The sequence below is a fragment of the Schistocerca piceifrons genome, chromosome X (assembly GCF_021461385.2).
Source record: "Schistocerca piceifrons isolate TAMUIC-IGC-003096 chromosome X, iqSchPice1.1, whole genome shotgun sequence".
Classification (NCBI taxonomy): Eukaryota; Metazoa; Arthropoda; class Insecta; order Orthoptera; family Acrididae; genus Schistocerca; species Schistocerca piceifrons.
Window position 1 is genome coordinate 747,110,811 of NC_060149.1, and position 9,057 is coordinate 747,119,867.

Here is a 9,057-nt window from a genome sequence, read left to right on the forward strand (position 1 = left end):
GACGGCTAGTAGCAAGGCTCAATATTTCTGCAGGGGACTTTCAACGTTGCTGAGTCCATGCAACGTCGAGTTGCTGCACTGCCTCGGGCAAGAGGATGTCGGACACAATATTAGGAGATATCCCATGACTTTTGTCAACTCAGTGTACGTTCGGCACAGACACATCGTTAAAGGAACTGACAATGAAATGATGCAGGACTGTCGTAAGCAACGTAATAAATAGTACCAGAGCACTGTCGACATCAATCTTATTAAGTTACTACACATTTAAAATAAGAAGCAGTCCAGTCGGTCTGTTCCATTTTGCCATAAGCGAGGTTTGCAGCCGAAGCCAGTCCTAGTAATTCTATAGTACTTAGTAAACAAATATCTGTCAATTTGTTAATAGTAGGAAGAAACTGGGCTGCAGTCCAGCGTGTAGGTCCAATCCAAATCACGGAACTAGACCACCTAGCATAATATTCACAGAAATTTTTAAAACTAATGTTTCCAAATGTAATATAATCCATATTAACAATCGTCTATTACAATATGTCACAGGTTTAAGTCGTTCACGTTTACTGAGCTATACATCTTTGACTTCTTTCTTTTTGTTCGTGGGATTAATGACAAATAATTCTTGAAATTTTACGGCTATTTTGGAAGAGAGAATAGTGAGGAAAAAGCGGAACCCTGGGGATGGAAGACAGTCATTCAAATAATTATTATTTTCGCCAAAACAATTACGAGAACACTACTTCCATTACACTAAGATAATGATTCATTAACTTGAAGTACCATTAATCCCAATAAAATAAGATATTTTTGATCGACCACATTTGTCCTAGCGCGTCGAGAGTAACAAGTGACAGCGTCATCACTCTTTAAGGTACTGCGAACGCAGGTCAAATTTCAGTTATATGTATAAATGTCCGCCTGCTACCTGTTTATACAGCATCCTCAAACTCGCGCTCTCAGACTTAGATAGTGATGCAAATCTTACACCTAACCATACTCTGAAGATATCTGAACACTGAAGAGGCAATAAGGAATACGTCACAAGTAAAGTTCTAGAAGGAATTTCCACATTTTCTTTTCTTTAGATAGCTTTGATATGAAAGAGCGGTGATTAAGTACGGCAGTCTCCACCTCTGTAAAAGATGAATATCTAGCTCGTTAGCCATTCAGAGTTTTGTAGCTATTGGATACCAGGGAAAGAATAAACTTGCGCGTGTCTCGTATAGTAACTATTCTGTTTCGTGACGTAAAGATAGTAAAGACGCCAGTTGCATAAGACGTGTGGGAACAAGTTCTTAGCATCAGCAGGGGAATATCGAGTTCGGAGGATCAAGGTCGTTGAGGATATCGTGTCCGCATTCTCAGGTTCCACAAAAACGAGACCTTGTTGTGGGACTCATATATTTTCGGAATTGCTTTCGAGATGTTTGCGTCAGTGATTATATCAAATCCGTTACTTCAATATGTTTCAACCAGAGTATCCTGACTGTCATTCTAGTCTCTTTCTTTACTTGTGGAACCTATTGCTCATCACAATTTTCATTTTCCTCGTTTGTCATTTCTTTATAATTTCACCTCTTAATGCTTACGCCTGCTCCGTATGAATCAGTACCGCATGAAATGGTTTCGTTATAGCACAATTTCACTTTCTTTTAGCGACGTCTCATTTCCGAAAATCAGTCGGCCCTCTGTTAACTTTTTTCAAAAACTTTTCATTGATTGTTCTTCGTTCCGAGATTGATTTCATTCCGTGATCTTGCACCTTCCTTCCATATTCATCGAACTGCTTTTATTATTCCTTCATCATATCATTTTCCCATATTACCGGATTACCTATGAAAATATGTGTCTTAAATCTCCTCTCTGTGACATACAACAGAACAACCAAGCTCGAGTATCTGCAGTGCTAAAATGAGCTCAGTAATAGTCTGGAATTTTAACTACATTAACATCTTTATAGCGTAACAGATACTTTCATAACATTGATTAAAATGTCATATAAGTACTACCTTGAGATTTTGCTCTTACTTACCATGTCTTCTGCTTCCTGAATACCCTCTTCCGTATGGTAAAATTACAGTTGGCTGGTATTCTTCGCCGTTTATCCTACTTAATGCAATGTCATTCAATTTGTATACTGCTTCTGTTTTTGTTCAGTTCTCTCCGCATTATTAGCGTCTTCTAAGCCGCCATCATGCACCACTCGTTTATTCAGTTAATTTACGGTTCCCACGTTTCTGCCACAAAAAAGAAACAGCAGAATATCGATCAGCGCAGCAAAATACATACCCGTTCTTTATGACTCCAGGCTCCGTCTAACTCCAGATAGTAAGTTTCAGATTTTACTAATTTGTCAGTAACATGGTACTCAAACCCGGCAGACTTTGCATGTTAACAATTGTGTCTGTGTTAGTCTTCAGGACGTCTCACTGTTGCATTCATGTCAAAAACTAAGCATCGCAGTACCGAATCTTCCGAAGCCCATTAATGTATAATATGACCTTGTGACAAACTTTGCTGTAGCGTTCTTAGTATTTAAATTAGGTATCTTAGATCTTTTAATCACATCAAGCGTACATGAACACCTTGATTTATACAAGGTAAAAAATACACTCTTTTGTTTCAAGATAACTAGTTAGTTTCTCTAATGAAATAGTAAGAATCAGCAAAGAACTCGAAGAAAAAGGAATGAAGGACTGTTAAATGTTCCATTTATATCGAGATGCTTCGATTTAATCACTAGACTGGACTAAAACGGAAAGACAGAAAAACCTAAATCACGATTGCGGAAAGAGGATCTAAACCCCGTATGCAGCGTGCAGTATCTTAACACATTCTTGCTGGACGCAATCCATGAAACTCTCACAAAATATAATCGATCTGTAACTGATATTTTGTGGAAAAACGTTTGGAAGGTGAACATATGGTCGTATGTACAACCGACTTATCCGATGGCACTTCCTGTTGTACTAGCTACTATAGAGAGATATGATTAAGTAGACGCCCAAGATGAAAAACAGAAATAGATTCAAAGTTAGAAAGAAACATACTTACCGTGCAGTAATTCAGAAACGCAGGGTGTAAGAACTGTATGGAGGTATACCGGATCAAATTAAGCAAAAAATTCAGCACATTAGAAAAGGAAGATTATACAGATTTTGACGAGAAGGACAATTACTATACAAAGATATTCATGCAAACAGCAAAATAGTACGAACACAACAAAGAAAAAAATCTAATGAAACGAGTGATCTGTTCAAGAGAAGGTGAGAGGGATTCAAATAAATTACAATAATGACGTGATATAATACGCCACATCAAACAAAACTATTCGGAAATAAGTCTGAGAGGATGTGACAAGATACAATGAAAATTTAATACGAGAAACAATTGAACAACATAAGAGTATGAAGAGGCAATACAGAAGCTTAATTTTGGTAGACACGAAATGTCATCAGTTAAGATCGATGGAGGTAGATTAATTAACAAATGATGGAAAACTGCTTAGCATTCGAATACTTGTCTAAATTTAAATAGCAGCATCAGGAAACCAGTAAAGGCTGCTGTAATGTGTATCTACTCACGGACAACCAGTTTCGATCAAGCAAGCATCTTTCGGTAGTGGATGAACATAGCATCATATTAAAGGAAGGTTTCTTGGCGTCAGATACATAATTATTATTGACACTGAGGTACAGCCCTTTAACCTGACGTAGCGTTCATCCACGACCTGAAGGTGACCGCTTGATCGAAACTGATTGTCCGTGAATACATAAGCATTACAGTAGATTAGGCGACTTTTTAAAAATATTCAAGGTGTTCAGTACTGTTTTCACAAAATGGTTCTTTAAAACTTTGCGTAGTAGAAGAGTTTGAGCAGAAACACAGACGTCTTATATCGAAAATAATGACTTTTGGTCGTATGAGGAGTGTAAATCAATCTGAAATATGAAGAAACGAAAGGTGCCCCGATATGATATTTCGATAGAAATGCTTAAAAGGAGGCACAGTAATACAAAAAGAACTTGCAAAATTAATTCAACGTCCCAATCTGGGACAGTGCTGTAATAGTTTTATTCTGAAGAAAGGAAACAGATAAGCAACAGACAACTAGGGGTATAGCTGCCTGCTCTCTGCAATGTACAAGACAGTCATCGTCAGCGTAGAAAAAGAGTTGAATTTTAGCTGGGTGAAGGAACAAGCTAGCTTTACAAGTGGATAATTTGCAAACGTTAGGGAAATAATAGAACGGAACAATTAGTGTGAATTACCACTTGGTTTGGAATCCAAATGTATGTTCTAAGGAAGCTTTTTTAATCGGTTTCAGGTAAATGTGCATTTGCAGACCTTGAAAGACAAGTTATGGATCCTAATTGAGTGACTATATTGCAAAATATATAGACCAGTGCTACAGCTTCCATTGCACTTAATCAGGATACTGAGGAAGTCAGATTTGAAAGAGAAATCAAGCAATGAAATTCCATATCACTAAAGCTATTCTCAGCAGTCTGAAGGAAAGTTTTCAGATCACTGAACTGGGAAAAAATAAGTAGTAATATATATTGGAAGAGCATAACCGAGTCATCTTTGTTTCCGTATTGACTGCTGGTTTTCGTCTCGGAATCTTCGGCCGGGTTTATTCAGTGATTTTTCTGGCGTTCCACCACCACGAGTGACTGACATTGTCCAAGATTCGTCCTATATTGCTGGCGGACTTGAGTCCGTTGTGTCCTAGCCAATGGACGCAACCGGAGATGGCACGCTGACACCATTTCCGATTGGCTTTGAAGTTCGCCGCCAACTACAATCGCGGTCCAATCAGCAACCTCCGCGCCGCCTCCAATGAGCTCGACCTCCGCGTTGTGATAAGCGGCGGCCACGGGCAGCAACGAACGGTTCATGTTTGGCGTTGGCGTACGACATTTCTAGTACGGAGTTCCAGGGTTGCACCTCGTAGCTACAGTTCGCAGTGGAGATCAGCCTGCGAGACTTGGTCTACAAGTGCAGTCATTATAGCCTTCACAGGGACAAGTGTTTACGACAGTGATTGACAGCGTAGCGTCCAGGATGGACATAGCCTTGTTGACATTATAATTAGTAACGTACGCCTTGACAGGCCACTGCTCAGTTGTGTATGTCCGCAAGCACATCCAACGAGTTACTGCACAACTTAAGTATCTCAGCGCAGTAAAGTGTATATTTACGTGTCCGTCCACCTCGGAGCATCTAAACCTAATACGAAGTATGCGAGCCATTTTACCCAGACGACCCCTACACATCAGAGTCGAGCCCGCAGGCAGAGATTATACATATTTCCTTGTCGTGCTGACATCTCAGGGCCTTTCCTTCCTCACTACCACTGTGGTTTTCACCTCGCTACCCACAAAAGTCGTTCGCTGCAGCACAGGAATCCAGAATCCATTTACCTTGGGGGTTTATTCTTTCCTGTTAAAAAACTGCCACGTCCCTGAATTTCAATGGCTTTTCTAAGCAAACAGGTGTGCTAGCTCTTCTTCACAGCAAGAACCTCCATGTAGGAGAATTTTATTACGTGGTCCTTCTCTCACTGCAAGTGCTCCACCAGGGTCCATTTCTCCACCTGTCCCAACCTGCAATACCGGTTTGTTCGATGATCCTGACACTGATGAGTCCTCCGGTCATTCCAGAATAAACTTCCCCACATGTACGCTGTGAGCGGTAAACTCCAGACATTACGAGGGGTTCCTTCGTGTCCTTTGTCGATCTTAGACCCTCTCTGGTCTTCTTGGACCGTTTCTATATTATCTTTGGATCTGAACGGATAAGTTTACGATCAATATATATTAACAATTTTGATGTATGACAGAGAAACGTAGGTTTTAAACTCAGATAGTACTCAAAACCTGAGGGTTGTTCAAAGATGAATGCAGAGACGCATGTTGGGAATCACTAAAAGAGAAAGGGAAATAAACAAATGCGTCAGGGAACACCTGATAGACAGCATAGTTTTGACTGTAATGAAAATGGAATTTGGCTGAGAAAGACATGTAAGCAGGTGATGGGTGGTAGATGGGCAATGGAGGGTGAATTTCAAGAGATAACAAAACTCCGAGAAGTCGCCCGGATTGAAGGTGGGTACATGACATTACAAAACATGAGTGAGCGAAACGGACGAGTATAGTTCAAGACTGTAAAGCATGGAAAACTCCTGACGATGACCCTATCCAGCTACGGATGTTAATTAGCCGATGCTGACGATCTCAGTAGATGACCTCATTCCGAAACTAGTCACTTAGTAATCTCTTCATCATCGCAATAGTAACATACGAAATGAATATATGAACTGGAAATTGTAAATTAAATGACCTCATTTTCAGAATTATACCCTTCTGCTTATGAAACTAGCGAAATCATAAAATAATCGACAAATGAACGAAATCTATCGTCTTTTTTTTACGTTTTCCTTCGTTCCATAGTTGCTTGTATGTTCTTGTAGATGTGGTCCGTCTACGCAATAAATGGAAGGCTGTTTGTTTCGTGCCATACGAGTTTCGCTTCTGTTTATTTATGAAGTATCTTCAGTGGCCGGTTTTATGTATATAATAACTAAGTTCCGTGGTAATTACAGATGTGTTACTATATTATAGGTTTTTTCGTTATTCAGTTATTGGATTTTGATCGTATTATACCGTAGGTGTCGTCCTGAAGTTGTACTTAGTTGGCCTGCGTACACCAGTATGTCCGATTTTCGGCGTTTTCGAACAACACATAAGGAAAAATACAGTCATAAAATCATAAGTAGAATCAAACAATAATCTCACCTTACGACACTTGCGCTCCAAGAAGTTGTTTCTTACCTTCCAATAAGAGAATGACAAAAAAGCTGTAATATAGTAATATATCTGTAATCATTACACAGTGTCGTCCAGGAGGAATGGTCACTACTCAGTAATAATACAGGAACGATAATTCGAAGCAACAAATACTTGTAAACATGGGTTCCAAAGTGCACTTCATCAGCTTCGACACTGTCAAACAGATCTCTTCTACTGCAAGCTCTTCGCTTTCCATATTTTGTGTGGAGATAATATGTACTAAAACAAGAAAAACTGACTAGTAAAGAAGGGCTTTAAACTGCATACCTTAAGAGCTACGGACACTCGCGCCGTAGAAGAAGTGTGTTCCACCGTAGCGAAGATGAATAAGTGCTCATAGCTGTTAACGTATGCATTTTAGAGCCCATGTTTAATGGACATTTTTGTCTTGTTTTGATCCATATTAATCCTTGTAAAATATAGAAAGCAAGGAGCTTGCATTAGAAGAGATTTGTTACACAGTATCGAAGATGAATAAGTGCTCATAGTTACTAGACCTTTTTGCTTCCAGTGATGGTCCCTGTCATATTTCTGAATATGGAGGCGCCAAGGGAAACTATGCGAAACGATTACCTCCTTTTGCAAAATATGTTAATTGGACTGAAATTTATGATCAGCTAATGGCACCATTTTTATGTGCATCGGTCTGATGGTTCAAACTTTGCACTGAGGTAGATGAATGGATAAACTCAAAACGAATTTTTTTTTTTACCCCTTAATCTTTATCAGCTGTCGAGATACGATGGTTTCAAGTCGTGCAGAAGGTAGTACGTAAAATTTATTATTACGTGAACTGAATGCACGAAAACCGTTGAAAGTGATTCAGATAAATAAAATCTGCATTCTTACTATAAAATAGAAAGCTCACGTTCATAAATCTAACTTCACTCGGATTATGCGTGCAAAAAAACGCTTTTTTGTGAATTTTTTTACGTGTGGCACTTCTATGTTTCAAACCAGTGCCAATCAGTTCACATTTTGTAAGAAGGGAGATGACTACATGTAATTAACGGTTGTCCTGTTATTTTGTGTAAGCTTTATTCGTTGCCGCGATATAAGCAACGTGGTTCCAAAGATAATGAAAAAAACCTATACCGGATCAGTCGTCGCCCGTATCAACAAAATCTATATAGATTACCAAGCTATGGCGGTCAAGGTTACGGCAGAGTAAAACTTGGGAACCAGAATGAAGAATGTTCCTAGCATGTCATGAATATTTCCTGAGCAGAATTCGGCATGTCAAAAAAGGGAACTAGGTTTTCGACTTAACCGGCAGCTTCAAAGACAAATAAATGAAAACATTTCAACATATTCGAGTTTTTCTCCGAGTTAACCTTACTTCTACAGTGCATTGAGCTCCCTTAGCTGCAAGGTGTTGGCTCACCTGAATCTTGCAATTTATAGGCTAAAGTCCCTGATCCTGTGCACAAAATCCTGAAGATTTTCCAGCAATAGCAAACAATATTTAATATCATATGACTAAATAGTATACATGCAATAGTTATGAGGTTTTCTGGGGGGATAAAATTTATGAGGATGGATTTGTTCTTGGGGGCATGACATGTATCATGTTCCTTTACTTGACCCGATGCGTTGTATTAGATGAAATGGTTACTAATACTAACAAGTAAATAAGAGCGAATATGTCAAAATATTTTGATTTAAATGCCCCTGTAGCTGCCAGATAAGTCAACAAGCTAGTTCCCTTCTTTTATATCCCTAATGGTGCCCAAAACATATTCGCCTTCTTTTGTTTTTTGTAAGCAGCATTTTGAATTCTGGTTATACTCATAACTGAAATCTGTATTACAGACCACTGAATATGCTTCATAAACAAAAATAACTGATACCCACATGGTAAAATACGAACAGTCTTCCATTTACGTAGAAATGGTTCTCAGGTGAGACGTCGGAAGTTTTTTATATTAGATTCAATCTTCGTTCCACAGACCCAAAAATGAGATTATTCTCGTGGGTGTGGCAGTGTGGAACAAGTTAGAAAGTATAATATAGAAAACATAAATCAGTGAAAATAATACTCACTACCCAGATCACTTACTAGTAAACTGTCAAAATAGGTGAATACATTATAGTAAACTGGAACTGCTAATATTTAAAAAAATTAATACACTGTCAGAATGAAACATGGTTAAGCACTTTTAATAAATTTATCTTACGCAAAGTACCAATTCTTGACTGTTGCGTC